General features: G+C 38.1%; 1 long non-coding RNA gene across 1 annotated transcript in view; it reads right to left on the bottom strand.

The window, feature by feature from the left end:
• Window positions 1–17,875, bottom strand: part of LOC133754848 (uncharacterized) — a 45,736-nt gene that overhangs the window by 7,930 nt on the left and 19,931 nt on the right. The window contains exon 2 of the long non-coding RNA XR_009865308.1: window positions 2,593–2,709. This is a non-coding gene — a long non-coding RNA (uncharacterized LOC133754848). The remainder of the gene's footprint in view (window positions 1–2,592; window positions 2,710–17,875) is intronic.

Here is a 17,875-nt window from a genome sequence, read left to right as displayed (position 1 = left end):
GAATGTATTTGCTCCATTGCTCAGGTATATTATGGAAATAAATGGACTAGAGTAATTTCCCAACTGTGGGAAATTATCCATATGTAATTCACAAAATATTTCAGTAGATGAGATCAATCATCATTTTAAAAATTGAGAAAAGAGCTGCCAAAATAATGCCATTTCTTCTTTAAGTGTTTCAAATTACGGTAGAATCCCTGGTGTGTTGCCATCCCATGTGGACATGTTTGGACCTTTGTTACTCTACTTCCAATCCAGTTCCTGGATCATGTGCCTGGAAAAGCAATGGATGATGGCCCAACTGCCCCCCATGTTGGAGGCCCAGATGAAGCTCTTGGCTTCAGCCAGGCCAGCCCTGACCATGTAGCCTTATCTGCAATGAACCAGTGAATGGAAGATTCATATTCTCTCTCTCTCTCACCTTCTCTCTCTCTAACTCTCTGCCATCATTCCTTCTTCTCTCCCTCTCCGCCTTTAAAATAAATCAAATAAACCTATGAAAATAGTTAAAATAAAATGTGAGATTTTTCCTACTTAAATATTTGTAATGAGAAGACATGGGTTCTATAATCACTATACAATTATTGGAACCAACGAAGATGGTAAAATTAGTGACCATTACCAAATACTTCTTACATTTGAATTTCTCCATTAATAAAACAATTATTTCAAATGTGAATTTGTCAAATCAAGAATTTAATAAGCAACCAGAATTTCATAGGGGTGTCATATGTATAGAGATGAGTTCTCATGCATCCCCTCTGCTTTCCAAGAGTCTATTTATACAGGAAATATATGGATAACCCTTCTTGTTTCCTAATGGGGGGTTGAAAAAGCCTGTGGAAAATGTAGCCACACCTTTCCATTACCTTATCAAAATAGGACCATGGGAAGGCTTTTCTGGGCTACTTCTAAGCAGGTTCTGATTCCACCCACTCATACCATCTTTTCAAAATTGCTAACCATAGAGCTTTCCTGATGTTGCTCCACCACTCAGGCTGGCATCTGTGCTTGTGAATGTTTGTGTGAGAGTAACAGAGAATATCTGAGATTCAGTGTAATCCAAGGAGTAGGACAGGTGTCTCCTCACTTGGTGTTAGCAAAATCTTCCATCCCTCAGGTCAGGTCTATTCTGGGCTGGAAGGAGACATTACTTTAAATCCACAGGTATGGGGGTAGGGATGATGTGACTCAGGCTGTGCTTCTGAGGACTGATTCTCAGCTTGTAGTGCACAACCAGAAGGCCACTGTGTGCATCTCAGTATGCAAAAGATGGTTCCAGATGCTCTGTGTACAATGTGGCTGGTTCAACATGGCAATGGATGTGCAGACCATGTGATTTGGGAGGGATGTGATGGTGTAATATTAGTTCCTGGAAGTCAGTTCCAGATGCTTTGTACAGTGTGCCTGATCCACTGTGACTACAGGATGGTATTAGGTATGTGGACCAAGAGTGGTGGGGGTTGCATGGAGTTGAATCTAGGTTGTTGTTCTGTCACAGTATACTCATCTCTAAGATGAGAATACTTACAATACTAGCAAAATTTCCCTAAATTCTAAGAGAAATCATTGTGAAATGTGTGCAAGCTGCCTCGTGCTACATGGAAGTTGTATTTGTAGGGTTTCATGTTGTCTCTTCAAGTGAAGCTTCTGGTTCCCTCCTGCAATGTGTTACCTGTCTAGTCCTTCTAGTTTGAATTTACATCAGTTTATACAAGATTTATTTTCTAAGAATAGGAAGTTATACAAGGGAAATTTGGGTGCTGGATAATATTTTTATTTCCCATTGAAAAACTTAGTTTATATTGCATGAAAAACAGAGCTCCATAAATAGAAATTGTCTCTGAAAAAAACAACCATCTCACTGGACTTTTTTTCTTAGTGTTTCAGAGTAGGGCCAAAATAAGCCATGACTTGTGTCAATCCTAGCTTTATTTGGCCCAAGGAGTTACAGAACAGACTGACCAGAATGAACATGACTTGATTGATGCTACCTTGCCTTGTCCATAGGTTATCAAAGACTGGTGACATTGAATTATTTGGACCAACTTTCACAAGGGAGGTGTAATGTGTTGAGGAGGACTGACTAGAGTCTATGAAATATTACTTATAAGCAGGGTCTTGAGCATGGGGACTATGATGCTGTAAGTCTATGATTTGAAATAAGAAATTTAGACTGTATGAGATTTTAACTGCTAATAAGTTTCTTAAAATATTTATAAAATATAATACAGTGTATACATGTAAGTAAAAATTTAAAACATGGAGATATGATCTTCAGACAATTTCTTTGTGGAATTCACATAACCTCTCTTCATGCCAGTAGCTTTAGTAAGAGCCAACTGATTTGCACATATAATGTTTATGAAAACATCTACATGTGATTGTAAAGTTGTACTGATTTTGTCATGCAGTTTATTTCTGACCTACTCACAAATATGTATAAGCATTTGTTGTATGAATACTCAAAAAACTTACTGGATTAGAAAAGAATAATTTGATTTATAAATCAGTTGACATTTTGGGGTGGGCTTAGCTGAGAGTTCTTATGATCAGTCTAGGTTCACAAATAAGGTTTTAGCCATCTCGTACCTTGATTGAGTCTGGTGTCTTAAAGATGACTTCATTCACATGTCTGGTGATTTGTTCTGGCTCTAACATATTCTCTCTTTCTCCAAGAGGCAGGCCCCAAGTTTCTTCACAAGATCACTGTGTCAAAAAAGGAGAACTATTAGACACATACTTCTAAAACCCATGCTTGTATCATATTTTCTGATATCCCACTGGCTAAAACAAATGAAATGGGAAAATCAAGGGTTATTGTCAGCAATAACTGTGAGGGCAAGGATAAATGAAGTGTCATTTGAACCATTATGGAGATGTGTACTACAATAAACATCTACTTTGAACATTTTCCTTAAAGTTCTAGGCAAAAATGTGAGATAACAAGATGCATAATTTCTTTTTTTAACTTTCATTTAATAAATATAAATTTCCAATGTACAGCTTATGGATTACATTGGCTCCCTCCCATAACCTCCCTCCCACCCACAACCATCCCATCTCCTGATCCCTCTCCCATCCAATTCACATCAAGATTCATTTTCAATTATCTTTATATACAGAAGATCAACTTAGCATATACTAAGTGAAGATTTCAACAGTTTGCACCCACACAGAAACACAAAGTGTAAAGTGCTGTTTGAGTACTAGTTACCATTAATTCATATAGCACAACACATGAAGGACAGATATCCTACATGAGGAGTATGTGCACAGTGACTCCTGTGGTTGATTTAACAATTGACACTCTTATTTAAGGTGTCAGTAATCACCCGAGGCTCTGTTTTTCCTTTTTTTCATTTATTAAAATTTTATTTAATGAATATAAATTTCCAAAGTACAGCTTATGGATTACAATGGCTTCCCCCTTCCCATAACTTCCCTTTCACCCGCAACCCTCCCCTTTCCCGCTCCCTCTCCCCTTCCATTCACATCAAGATTCATTTTCAATTCTCTTTATATACAGAAGATCAGTTTAGTATATATTAAGTAAAGATTTCAACAGTTTGCCCCCATATAGCAACACAAAGTGAAAAAATACTGTTGGAGTCCTAGCTATAGCATTAAATAACAGTGTACAGCACATTAAAGACAGAGATCCTACATAATATTTTCTTAAAAAAATTAATTAATTTTCTATGCCATTTCCAATTTACCACCAGGTTTTTTTTTCATTTCCAATTATCTTTATATACACAAGATCGATTCTGTATATAATTAGTAAAGATTTCATCAGTTTGCACCCACACAGAAACACAAAGTGTAAAAATACTGTTTTAGTACTAGTTATAGCATCACTGCACATTAGACAACACATTAAGGACAGATCACACATGAGATGTAAGTACACAGTGACTCCTGTTGCTGACTTAACAATTTGACACTCTTGTTTATGGCGTCAGTAATCTCCCTAGGCTCTAGTCATGAGTTGCCAAGGCTATGGAAGCCTTTAGAGTTTGCCGACTTTGATCTTATTCCGATAGGGTCATAGTCAAAGTGGAAGTCCTCTCCTCCCTTCAGAGAAAGGTACCTCTTTCTTTGATGGTCCCATTCATTCCACTGGGATCTCACTCGCAGAGATATTTCATTTAGGTCTTCTTCTTTTTTTTTTTCTTTTCCATGGTGTCTTGGCTTTCCATGCCTACAATAGTCTATGGGCTCTTCAGCCAGATCCAAATGCCTTAAGGGCTGATTCTGAGGCCAGGGTGTTGTTTAGGACATCTGCCATTCTATGAGTCTGCTGTGTATCCCGCTTCCCATGTTGGATCTTTGTCTCCCTTTTTGATTCTATCAGTTAGTATTAGCAAACACTAGTCTTGTTTATGTGATCCCTTTGACTCTTGGGCCTATCAGAGTGATCAATTGTGAACTGAAATTGATCACTTGGACTAGTGAGATGGCATTGGTACATGCCACCTTGATGGGATTGTATTGGAATCCCCTGGCACATTTCTAACTCCATCATTTGGGGCAAGTCCTATTGAGCATGTCCCAAATTGTACATCTCCTCCCTCTCTTTTTCCACTCATATTTAACAGGGATCACTTTTCAGTTAAGATTTAAACACCTAAGAATAATTGTGTGTTAATTACAGAGTTCAACCACTAGTACTAGAACAACAACAACAACAACAAATACTAAAAAGGATAAAGTATTACGTTGTACATCTAGAGTCAGGACAAGAGCTGATCAGGTCATTGTTTCTTATAGTGTCCATTTCACTTCAACAGGTTTCCCTTTTGGTGCTCAGTTGTCACCGATCAGGGAAAACAAATGATATTTGTCTCTTTGGGACTGGCTTAATTCACTCAGCATGATGTTTTCCAGATTCCTCCATCTTGTTGCAAATGACCGGGTTTCGTTGTTTCTTACTGCTGTATAGTATTCTATGGAGTACATGTCCCATAATTTCTTTATCCAGCCTACTGTTGATGGGCATTTGGGTTGGTTCCAGGTCTTAGCTATTGTGAATTGAGCTGCAATAGACATTAATGTGCAGATGGCTTTTTTGTTTGCCAAATTAATTTCCTTTGGGTAAATTCCAAAAAGTGGGATGGCTGGGTTATATGGTACGGTTATATTCAGCTTTCTGAGGAATCTCCAGATTGACTCCATAGTGGCTTAACTAGTTTGCATTCCCACCAACAGCAGGTTAGTGTCCCTTTTCCCCCCACATCTGTCCATCATCTATTGTTGGTAGATTTCTGAATGTGAGCCATTCTCACCGGGGTGAGGTGAAACCTCATTGTGGTTTTGATTTGCATTTCTCTGATTGCTAGTGATCTTGAACATTTTTTCATGTGTCTGTTGGCCATTTGGATTTCCTCTTTCGAAAAATGTCTATTGAGGTCCTTGGCCCATCTCTTAAGTGGGTTGTTTGTTTTGATGTTGTGGAGTTTCTTGATTTCTTTGTAGATTCTGGTTTCAACCCTTTATGTGTAGTATAGTTTGCAAATATTTTTCCCATTCTGAAGGTTTCCTATTCACTTTCCTGACTGTTTCTTTTGAAGTACAGAAACTTCTCAATTTGATGCAATCCCAAATGTTAATTTTGGTTTTGACTGCCTGTGCTCCTGGGGTATTTTCCAAGAAGTCTTTGCCTGTACCTATATCTTGCAGGGTTTCTCCAATGCTCTCTAATAATTTGATTTTTTCAGGTCATAGATTTAAGTCGTTAATCCATAGTGAGTTAATTTTTGTGTAAGGTGAAAGGTATGGGTCTTGCTTCAAGCTTCTGCACATGGAAATCCAATTTTCCCAGCACCATTTATTGAATAGACTGTCCTTATTCCAGGGATTAGTTTTGGATCTTTGATCAAATATAAGTTGGCTGTAGATGTTTGGATTGATTTCTGGTGTTTCTATTCTGTTCCATTGGTCTATCCATCTGTTTCTGTACCAGTACCATGCTGTTTTGATAACAACTGCCCTGTAGTATGTCCTGAAATCTGGTATTGTGATGCCTCTGGCTTTGTTTTTGTTGTACCAGATTGCTTTGGCTATTCGAGGTCTTCTGTGTCTCCATATGAATTTCAGCATCATTTTTTCCAGATCTGAGAAGAAGGTCTTCGGGATCTTGATGGGTATTGCATTGAATGTATAAATTGCTTTTGGGAGAATAGACATTTTGATGATATTGATTCTTCCAATCCATGAGCATGGAAGATTTCTCCATTTTTTGGTATCCTCTTTTATTTCTTTCTGTAAGGTTTTGCAGTTTTCATCGTAGAGATCTTTAACATCCTTGGTTAAGTTTATTCCAAGGTATTTGATTGTTTTTGTAGCTATTGAGAATGGGATTGATCTTAGAAGTTCTTCCTCAGCCGTGGCATTGCCTGTGTATACAAAGGCTGTGGATTTTTGTGCATTGGTTTTATATCCTGCTACTTTGCCAAGCTCTTCTATGAGTTCCAGTAGTCTCTTAGTAGTTCTTTGGGTCCCCTAAATAAAGAATCATGTCATCTGCAAAGAGGGATAGTTTGAGTTCGTCCTTCCCGATTTGTATCCCTTTAATTTCTTTTTTTTGCCTAATAGCTCTGGCTAAAACTTCCAGAACTATATTGAATAGCAGTGGTGAGAATGGGCATCCCTGTCTGGTACCAGATCTCAGCGGAAATGCTTCCAACTTTTCCCCATTCAATAGGATGTTGGCCATGGGTTTTTCATATATTGCTTTGACTGTATTGAGGAATGTTCCTTCCATATCCAGTTTGCTTAGAGTTTTCATCATGAAAGGGTGTTGTATTTTATCAAATGCTTTCTCTGCATCTATTGAGAGAATCATATGGTTTTTCTTCTGCAGTCTGTTAATGTGGTGTATTACGTTGATTGTTTTGCGAACGTTGAACCATCCCTGCTTACCAGGGATAAATCCCACTTGGTCTGGGTGGATGATCTTTCTGATGTGTTGTTGCATTCTATTGGCCAGAATTTTATTGAGTATTTTTGCATCTATGTTCATCAGGGATATTGGTCTGTAATTCTCTTTCAATGTTGCATCTTTTTCCGGCTTAGGAATTAAGGTGATGGTGGCTTCATAGAAAGAATTTGGGAGGATTCCCTCTTTTTCGATTGCCCTGAATAGTTTGAGAAGAATTGGAGTTAGTTCTTCTCTAAATGTCTGGTAGAACTCAGCAGTGAATCCATCTGGCCCTGGGCTTTTCTTTGTTGGGAGGGCCTTTATTACTGTTTCAATTTCTGTGTCAGTTATGGGTCTGTTTAGGTTTTCCATGTCTTCCTGGCTCAATTTAGGGAGGTTGTATGTGTCCAAGAATCTGTCCATTTCTGATAGATTTCCCTGTTTGCTGGCATACAAGTCCTTGTAGTAATTTCTGATGATTCTTTTTATTTCTGTGGTGTCCGTTGTTACATTTCCACTTTCATCTCTGATCTTAATGATTTGGGTCTTTTCTCTTCTTTTTTTAGTTAGTTATGCCAATGGGGTGTCAATTTTGTTTATTTTTTCAAAAAACCAGCTCCTCGTTTGGCTGATATTTTGTAATGTTTTTTTGGATTCAATCCTGTTGATTTCTTCTTTGATTTTAATTATTTCTCTTCTCCTACTGGGTTTGGGTTTGGTTTGCTGCAGATTTTCTAGATCCTTGAGATGACTTGAAAGCTCTTCTATTTGGTGCCTTTCCAATTTCTTGATGTAGGCACCTATTGATATAAACTTTCCTCTTAACACTGCTTTTGTTGTATCCCATAGGTTTTGGTATGTTGTGCTGTTATCCTCATTTACTTCTAGAAAATTTTTGATTTCTCTTTTAATTTCTTCTATCACCCATTGTTCATTCAGGAGCATGTTGTTCAGTCTCCATGTGTTTGCACGCACTCTAGGGATTCCCAAGTTGCTAATTTCCAATTTCATTCCTTTGTGGTCTGAGAAGCTGCCTGGTATGATTCTAATTCTTTTGAATTTGCTGAGACTTGCTTTATGGCCTAGTATGTGGTCAATCCTAGAGAAGGTTCCATGTACTGCTAAGAAGAATGTAAATTCTTTATGTGTAGGATGAAAAGTTCTATAGATATCTGTTAGATCCATTTGGGCTATAGTGTCATTTAAATCTACTGTCTCCTTGTTGATCTTCTGTCCTGTTGATCTGTCTATCTGTGAGAGTGGAGTATTGAAGTCCTCCAGAACTATTGTATTGGGGTCTAAGTCTCCCTTTAAGTCCCTTAACAAGTCTTTTAAATAAACTGGTGCCCTGTAATTAGGTGCATATACATTGATAATCATTATATCTTCCTGTTGAATGGATCCCTTAATCATTATATAGTGCCCCTCTTTGTCTCTCCTAACAGTTTTTGTGGTAAAGTTTATGTTGTCCGATATTAAGATGGCTACTCCCACTCTTTTTTCATTTCTGTTGGCATGGTATATATTTTTCCAGCCTTTCACTTTCAGTCAGTATGCCGCATTGTTGGAAAGATGAGTTTCTTGTAAGCAGCAAAAAGATGGGTTTTGTTCCTTAACCCAATCAGCCAATCAGTGTCTTTTAACTGGACAGTTCAGGCCATTAACAATCAATGTCACTATTGAGAAGGAGTAACTTTGCCCTGTCATTTGCCAAAGATATTTTCTAATATATGGTTTGAGATTCCTGTGATCTTTTAGTGTGAGGTTTCCTTCCTTTACCTTCTTTCATATTGGTGACCCTGTTTCTGTATTTCTGTATGTAACACATCTTTAAGCATCTGTTGCAGGGCTGGACGAGTGGTGACAAATTCTTTCAATTTCTGTTTGCTGTGAAAGGTCTTTATTTCACCTTCATTCACAAATGAGAGCTTTGCAGGATATAATATTCTGGGCTGGCAGTTTTTCTCTCTTAGCACCTGGGCTATGTCTCGCCATTCTCTCCTAACTTGTAGGGTTTCTGATGAGAAGTCAGCTGTGAGTCTAATGGGAGATCCTCTGAGAGTAATCTGACATTTCTCTCTTGCACATTTTAGGATCTTTTCTTTATGTTTCACTGTGGTGAGTTTAATTACGACATGTCATGGTGAGGATCTCTTTTGGTCTTGTTTATTAGGGGGTTCTATGAGCTTCCTGTACTAGGATGTCTCTGTCCTTCTCCAAACCTGGGAAATTTTCTGCTAGTATCTCACTAAAAAGGCCTTCTAATCCTTTCTCCCTCTCCATGCCTTCAGGAACTCCTAGAACCCGAATGTTGGGTTTTTTAATAGTATCCTATAGAGTCCCAACAATATTTTTTAGATTTCTTATTTCCTCTTCTTGTCTTTGATTTGCCTGTTTCCTTTCCTGTTCTCTGCCTTCTAAGTCCGATATTCTCTCTTCTGCTTCACCCATTCTGGTTTTAAGGCTCTCTAATGTGTTTGTCATTTGATCTATTGAGTTCTTCATTTCATTATGGTTTCTTGTCACTATCACAGTTTCATGTTCTACTAGTTGTTTCATTTCATTTTGATTCCTCCTTAATGTTTCATTTTCGCCCAACAGATTTTCTATCTTGTCCATTAAGAATTTCTGTAATTCAAGAATTTGTTTTTGAGAACTTCTTAATGTTCTTATAAATTTTTTGAGATCTGCTTCTTGCATTTCCTCTATCTCATCTTCATAATCTTGCATTGGGGTGTCTTGTTCATTTGGGGGCATCATAGTGTGTTCCTTGCCGTTGTTACCTCAGTTTCTACATTTGTTGTTTGGCATGTTGGAGATAATTTATGGTTTTTTTTTGCTGTGGTGTTTTTTCTCATTATACTATGCCTGTAAGTGGGCTGTCTGCTTTGATGGATCCTTAGGGTCTGTGATGGCTGTGATGGCCAGAGAGCTCTCCTTGATTCTTCAGGTTTTAAGGCTGTGCAAAAAGTGACTCATCCAGATTGTTCTCTCCCTTGCTCCTTGCTCGATCTCTCTCTCTCTCTCTCTTTCTCTCTCTCTCTCTCTTTTGACTCAGTTGGGAAGTAATTCTGCACAGCTGAGTGGAATTGAGGTTAGTTGAAATCTGGCCTCCATGAGTATTCATTTGATCTCCCCTGGGACCGCAGAAAGAGTTTATGCAGCCCTCAATGTGTTCTCAATTTTCGCCACACTCCCAAGGTTACTGAGTTTATGTACTCGGTGAGTTTGCTCGCCTCCACTCAGATTTTTACAGTCGCAGATCATTAGCCTCACCTGTTTTCATTAGATTCTAACCTCCTGTTATTTCTCCCGACCAGAGTCAAGTTTTTCTGCCTGGCTACTCGCAGTTGCCGCTTTACATATGTAAAATGGCTCCTGCTCTTTGTTTTGCTCAGCTTTGTAAGGTGAGTGGAGAGAGAGGCTAGTGTCCGTGCTGGTTCCCCTGATTTATTCGTGTTATTTTTTTTTCTCTCCTCCAGTCTGCCTGGTGATTTTTGGCCAGTGGGGCCTCAGGCCTCTGCCTTTCCCTGCCAATGTCTCAGGTTTCTGAGGTTTTTGTCTTACCTCCCCTTCCCATGCCGGCGAGATTCTGTGGCTCGACTCCTGCGGCTGGGCTTCCATGCAGTGGGCTCCCTGTAGGTCCTCTGTGTCACATCCACTAGATCCAGAAGCATTTCCTCTGCAGTTTTTTTCTTGAGTCTTTTCCTGAGGCTACAGTAATTCCAGTTTTATTAAACTATATTTTCCCAGACTATCGGTGCACGTCCTCACTATCTGCCATCTTGGCTCCGCCCCCTCACCCGAGGCTCTTGTCATGAGTTTCCAAGGCTATGGAAGGAAGCCTTTTGAGTTCACTAACTTCGATCTTATTTAGACAAGGTCATAGTCAAAGTGGAAGTTCTCTCCTCCCTTCAGAGAAAGGTACCTCCTTCTTTGATGACTAGTTCTTTCTGCTGGGATTTTACTCACAGAGATCTTTCATTTAGGTCATTTTTTTTTTTGCCAGAGTGTCTTGGCTTTCCATGCCTGAAATACCCTCATGGGCTTTTCAGCCGGATCCGCATGCTTTAAGGGCTGATTCTGAGGCCAGAGTGCTGTTTAGGACATCAAGATGCATACTTTCTATGGAATGTAAGCAAGAAGTATTCTAATTGAAATGCTAGTGTGCATCTGTATTAATAGGAAAATAATACCACTCAATTATTTTTTTCTATAGAGTAAATTCTAGTAATAGCATTAGGTTTTTTTGGTTTACTGTAATTTATTTGTACAACAATCCTTAGATTTTTAAATTATTTCTTTACAGTAACACTTTCACACAATTATCAAATAGATGTTTCCATTAACTCTGTAATAACTTATTCTTAATACTACTAATTAATAGAATTGTGGGTGTTCTTCTAAGAAGGTGTTCCTTCCTGCCCTTTGCCATGACTGAAGGGTTATTCCACAACAGAGGCTGATTATGTTTTGCTTTACTTTTTACCACATAATGGGTCCATTTTTTTCTCTATTCACTTCTGTCATAATATTGTTTGGCACAGTAGAATCTCAGAATGATCCAGACTAGTTTCCTCAAGACTTTTTTTTTTATTTGACAGGTAGAGTTATAGACAGTGAGAGAGAGATAGAGAGAAAGGTCTTCCTTTTGCTGGGTCACTCCCCTAATGGCTGCTACAGCTGGCGCTGCACCAATCCAAAGCCAGAAGCAGAGTGCTTCCTCCTGGCCTCCCCTGCAGGTGCAGGGACCCAAGCATTTGGGCCATCCTCTGTTGCCCTCCTGGGCCATAGCAGAGAGCTGGACTGGAAGAGGAGCAACCAGAACTAGTTCCCAGCTTCCCATCTGGGACTAGAACCCAGGGTGCTGGCACCACAGGCAGAGGGTTAGCCAAGTGAGCCACGGCGCTGGCCACCAAGACTTTTTTCATTCCTTCTTTTCCAAGGATAACACTGCAAACCTCTGTGTCACAGACAAAAAAAATACATATCCAGTAAGTTATTTACTTGGTGATTCCTCAGCTTATTTTGTATTATATTTTAGAGTTTTATAAAGGTTCACTAATCAAAATGGGAAAGTAAACATAAATAAAATTCAACATCGGAAATTGCATAAACAAAGTGATACTGATGTGGCTATAAGACATTAGAGTCATCTAAGTTTAGTGAAAAGTGATCCTTGATTTTTCTGTTGCCACAGCAAAGGACATATTTGCTATATGATTCTAATTGCAACTTAGAGGAGAATGTGGTGAATTCTTGGGGCACAGAAAGGATGAAACAGAGTCTGGATGGACATATAGATGGTATAGTTGACAGTATTTTAGCATCAACTTAGAAATAATACTCAGCATTCTGCAGTGTTGAGTTACCTAGTGCTAACACAAACCAACTATTAAAATAGTGTGGTTCTAACTATTGAAATAGTGTGGTTCCCAATAGACTTTCGGAGGCTCTTCTTCATTCATGGATAGGAATGGAAATGTGTGGAGGATAGGATCTACTGTAGGGTCTTTAAATGTTTTTCATCATTTCTTTCAGCCACTCTGACAATGAAGGTGGTATTTTTAGAGTTTCCAGAGTTGTATTTTTAGGAAAATCAATTGTTGTTCATTTAAACTTCATTATTCAATTCTTTAGTCATTTACCAAAACATAAATTGTAGTCAAACTCAAAGACTCTTCTCTATTCTTTGTCTTACTTGAGCCATCTGCCATGTTCAAAATATTGATGTAATTGGGGTGGAGAAGGGAGACAGAGTGAGGGAGACATATAAAGAGCTCCCATCCACTGGTTCACTCCCCAAATAAGACAGACTGAATCCAGGAGCTGGATTGGAACAGGAGCAGCCAGAACTAGAACATGCAGAGCATTAACCTACTGCGCCATGGCTCCAGCTGGCCCCTATTTTTTTATTTTTAATGTGGTGTATTAGAGTGTTCCTTTGGTTACCCATTCATCCCTCTCTGCAATTCTTGGCAGATTTTTGCCTCTGTGTTCTGACACTCCTGTTTCTTCCCAGCCTTTGGGTCACAGGTATAACTACATGTTGAATGTTTCTTTGTGGTTATACAAAAGCTCAATACATCTAAAATAGAGTCATAGTCTGCATTCCACTCTTATATTCATATAGGTAATATGAATCTCACAACTAGCCTTGACTCATATCACAAAAGTGGGATTTTTTTGTCCTGGCATCTTTGATCAGTCTGAGGTCTAATCAGATTAGACAGCTACTTCTGTCTTTTTGTTTTCACATTATTGTCATGCATACATGCAGTGTATATAAAGGAAGAGCTGTTGTTCAATTACTAATACTGTAGGGTTTTTCATATAAGAAATATCATTGCTGACAAAAAACCCAGAAAGTATTTTAGCACATTAATAATACTTTAGTCTCCTCCTCCTACCAGCTGTGCTAAAAGCTAGTGGATGTGGTGACAGTGGAAGAAAGCATTCAGGAGTTAGGGGGTACATAGGACAAGAGTCAAGAGAAATATACAAAAAGAACAGAGACAGGAAACACAGCTTTTAATATTTTTTATCTAGGGTGGGCATTTTGCATAGTTAAGATGGTTTGGGGATTACCTGCTTCCCAGATTGGGGAGTGTGGGTTTGAATCCTATATTAATTTATGATTCCATCTTTATATTAATACAGACCATGAAAGGCAGCAGATGATGACTGAAGTGCTTGACATCCTTCTATCTACATGGAAGTCCCAGTTGACTTCCAGGCATCAGACTTTTGCAGAGCCTTGGCTGTTGTGGGCATTTGTGGAGTGAATAGACAGATAGCAGGTCTCTGTATATCTGTGTGTCCATCTCTCCCTGCCTTAGTAGCAAAAGTACATTAATTAGGCAAAGATTTTTGCTGAAATTTGAGATGTTAACTTTGCTCTTTCATAATTTTGATAAATATATTGCATCAAATGTTAATATTTGCATTTTTAGTAAATTGCTTCAAAATAATTAACACTCCTCAGATGGAAGACTTTTAAATAGGTTTAAAAATTCTGTTTCTCAGTTGTTATGTCAGTGTATGTAGAGTTTTACTAAGTGAGACACATTCCAGTTTAGGTTCCCAGAAAGCAGATGTTGCTGAGTTGGAGAGCAAAATTATTTTTTGGGACCAAGTCCTATAACTAGATGGGAGAGGAAGTAACATGGGGCAAAGGAAGAAGTTGGAACTGTTATAGAGGCTCTATGATACTTTACCCCATCAGTAATTAAGTCTGAAACAAGTATGCCTTTTTTTCAATTCTGAACCTTTATACAACCTAACAGCAAACTATCACCCTGTTTCTCAGGAAGGGTAAGACCTTTAGATGACTACAACAGAGATTGACCTAGAAGGAGGTGACAGCAGGGGGCAGTCCACTGACCTTGGTCTCCATAAGTGAGCAAAAGTCCTATCTTGGTCTGGGCTGCTCAGCTCAGTATCTGTCACATCCTCACATCACATAAGAAAAATATTTGAAGCATCTATTTTTAAAACTTGTTCTCTTCATAACACATGTTCCTTCAAAGGACACTTATTCTCTCTCTTTTTAAAAAGCCATATTTACCTTGAATGAACAGCTTAAGTGTAATTTTTAAATTATCATGTTCAGGGAGTTGCTGTGTTGGAAAGCAATATAAGACACCTTTCGCAAGCCCTGCATCCCTTATCAGCATGCACTTCAAGTTCTGGCTACCACACTGGCTATACAGCTCCCTGATCATGTACCTGGGAGGCAGTGGATGATGTCTTCTGTAGTTGGGTTTCTGCCACTCACATCAGAGACCAAGATGGAATTCTTAGTTCCTGCTTTGGGCTGGCTTAGCCCTGGCAATTGGGGGCATTTGTGGAGTGAATTAGTGGATGGAAAATCAGTGTCTCTGTTTCTCTCTGTCTTTCTGCCTCTCGCCCTCCTCTTTCTCCCTCCCCTCTCCCCCCCCCCCTTTTCATAGAACTATATCTTTAAAAATTATTATTATCTGATTGGTAGTAGGTAGAAAAATAACAATAATTATACTTGCATCAAAAATTTCATACTTATTATTCGTTTTTTAAGAAAATTCTGGGATACATGTTTTGCACAGGAGTTAAAATACAGCTTGGGATGCCCACATCTCATATCAGTGTCTGGGATCAAACCCTGATTTGGCTTCCAATTCCAGGTATCTGCTAATGCACATCCTGGGGTGCAGCAGGTAATGGCTCAGGTAGTTGGGTCCCAGCCACCAACATGGGAGACTGGGACTGATGTACAAGCTCTGAGCTTTACCTTGATGGAGCCTTGGCCTTTCATGGAGTGGTGATCAATAGATGTCATTATTGAAGGTGAATCTAGTCAATGTCACAAGCTTAATCTTTGGAGCAACATTGGTATTTTCACATGGAGTACATCCTCATATACTGTAAACGTTCTTCTAAGCAATATTTTTCATATGCCCAGGAATGGTCATTATGAATTTCCTTAAATTCTGTCTGTAAGAAGAACACCTATTGGTTTAGATTTATATTGGATGCATTATTTCAGCCATTTTGTTGTAACAGAACTTCTCATTGCATTTTGTAAATAAATAAATGAAACTCTTAATACTGTCATTAACTTTTAGTAAAATTTGTAAAGTACTAGATTAAATGTCTTGAAACACTGCAAAATGGCAAATATAAGTACATACATAAATAATTTTTAAGATTTATTTTATTTATTTGAAAGACAAAAGTACAGAGAGAGGTAGAGACAAAGAGAGAGAGAGAGAGAGAGAGAGATCTTCCATTCTCATTCATTCCCCAATGGCTGTAACTGCCAGAGCTGAGACGATCTGAAGCCAGGAGTCAGGAGCTTTTTCCAGGTCCCCAGCATGGGTGCAGGGCCTAAGGACTTGGCCATCCCCTGTTGCTTTCCCAGGCACATTAGCAGGGAGCTGGATCATGTGGGCACAAACTGATGAGGTCTTTACTAATTATATACTGAATTGATCTTCTGTATATAAAGAGAATTGGAAATGAAAAAAAACAACCTGGTGTTAAAATGGAAATGGCATAGAAAATTAATTAATTTGAAAAAATATTATGTAGGATCTCTGTCTTTAATGTGCTGTACATTGCTATTTAATGCTATAATTAGTAATCCAATGATAGTTTTTTTCACTTTATGTTGCTATAAGGGCAAAATGTTGAAATCTTTACCTAATATATACTAAACTGATCTTCTGTATATAAAGAGAATTGAAAATGAATCTTTACATGAATGGAAGGGGAAAGGGAGCGGGAAAGGGGAGGGTTGCGGGCGGGAGGGAAGGTATGGGAGGGGGGAAGCCATTGTAACCCATAACCTATACTTTGGAAATTTATATTCATTAAATAAAAGTTTAATAAAAAAAATAGAGCAGCTGGGACTCAAGCTGGTGCCCATATGGGATGCCAGCACTGCAGTCCAGGGCTTTAACCCACTTTTCCACAATGCCAGCCCCAAGTAAATAATTTTTAAAATAAATTTTGCATATATATATTTTTATGATCCTATATGTTGTTTGTACTAAGTTGCATGTTTGTAGCTCCAAAATTACTTGCCACTGTTTCAAACTCATTTAATTGGTATATTCTGCTATTTCACAATCTAAAAATTAGTAGTGAAAAATAGGCTTATGAATCAATCATTAAAATGATTATGGACTAAGACTGTGGTTCATAGTAGAGAGAAAACATTTTCTTGTAATAAAATACATTATGGAACATTGGATATTTTAAGTGCATATTTTAACAGCATTAAATATTTTGCATTACAAAGCAACCTTCAGATACCACCTCAGATTTTTTTTAATTCCCCACAAATAAAACTTTGAATGCATTAAAAGCTAATTGCATGTTTCTCTCCATTACAGACCCTGTGATCACTTCTCTACTCTCTTTCTTGAATTTGTCTACTCATATAAGTGGAGTTATACAATAATTGTACTCTTACTACTGGTCACTTCTGTTAGTATTACTTCTTCAAGTTTCTTCCCTTGTCCTGGTACATGTAAAAGTTATAAGATAATTCTTCAATTCCAAATATATTTCATTGTATGTTGCTCTCATTTAAACATAACTTTGGGGTTAATCTCCCCTTGTAAGGTATTAAGGCAGGAAAATTAATCTGAATGTGGTGTTTAGAGGTGGTACCTTTGGGATGGGATTAGGATTAGAGATCATCAGAGTGGAATCCTCATGACATGGCTTTTAGAGAATGCAGGATGAGACCAGAGACACCTGTATGTCCCCTGTCTGTTACCATGTGAAGCCTTGTGCTTCTTCTAGAATTCACCAGTGAGAAGGCCATCACCAGATGCTGCTCCTTATCCTTCAACCAGAACTATGAGCAGAAATAAACCTTTTCTGCCTATAACTTGGTCAGGCTGCCATAATGTATTACTAGCAACAGAAATTAAACTAATGCATATGTATATACCACACATTCTTTTTTCATTTATCATTTTATGGGAAGTTGAGTTGTTTCTATCTTTTGTTTATTGTGAATAATGTTGCTTTGAACATGTGTGTGCAAATATCTGTTCTTTTTAAAATCTTATTTAAGGTGTACAAATTTCATCTATTTCATATATACAGATTCAGGAACATAGTGACACTTTCCACCTTACCCTCCTTCCCATCCATGCCACCACTCTTCTTCAGCCTCCCTCTCCTATTTCTATTCTTATTTTTTTTTACAAAGAAAGATTCATTTTCAGTTAACTTTATACTCATAAGATTAGACTTACACTAAGTAAAGAGTTAAATAGTATGTATATATTTAAAAAAAAAATTGTTCCTCAACAGTGGAAACCCATTTTCACTTCTTTTGGTTGTAGACTCAGTAGTGGAATTCCTGGATAATAAGAAAATTTCACATTTAGTTTTTTGGAAGTTTCAGTACTTTCTTCCATATTATTTTCATCATTTTGCATTCACAATTGGAGTATA

The sequence above is a fragment of the Lepus europaeus genome, unplaced genomic scaffold, assembly GCF_033115175.1.
Source record: "Lepus europaeus isolate LE1 unplaced genomic scaffold, mLepTim1.pri SCAFFOLD_29, whole genome shotgun sequence".
Classification (NCBI taxonomy): domain Eukaryota; kingdom Metazoa; phylum Chordata; class Mammalia; order Lagomorpha; family Leporidae; genus Lepus; species Lepus europaeus.
The sequence above is the reverse complement of the archived record's forward strand: the minus strand, read 5'-3'. Positions and strand labels throughout refer to the sequence as shown.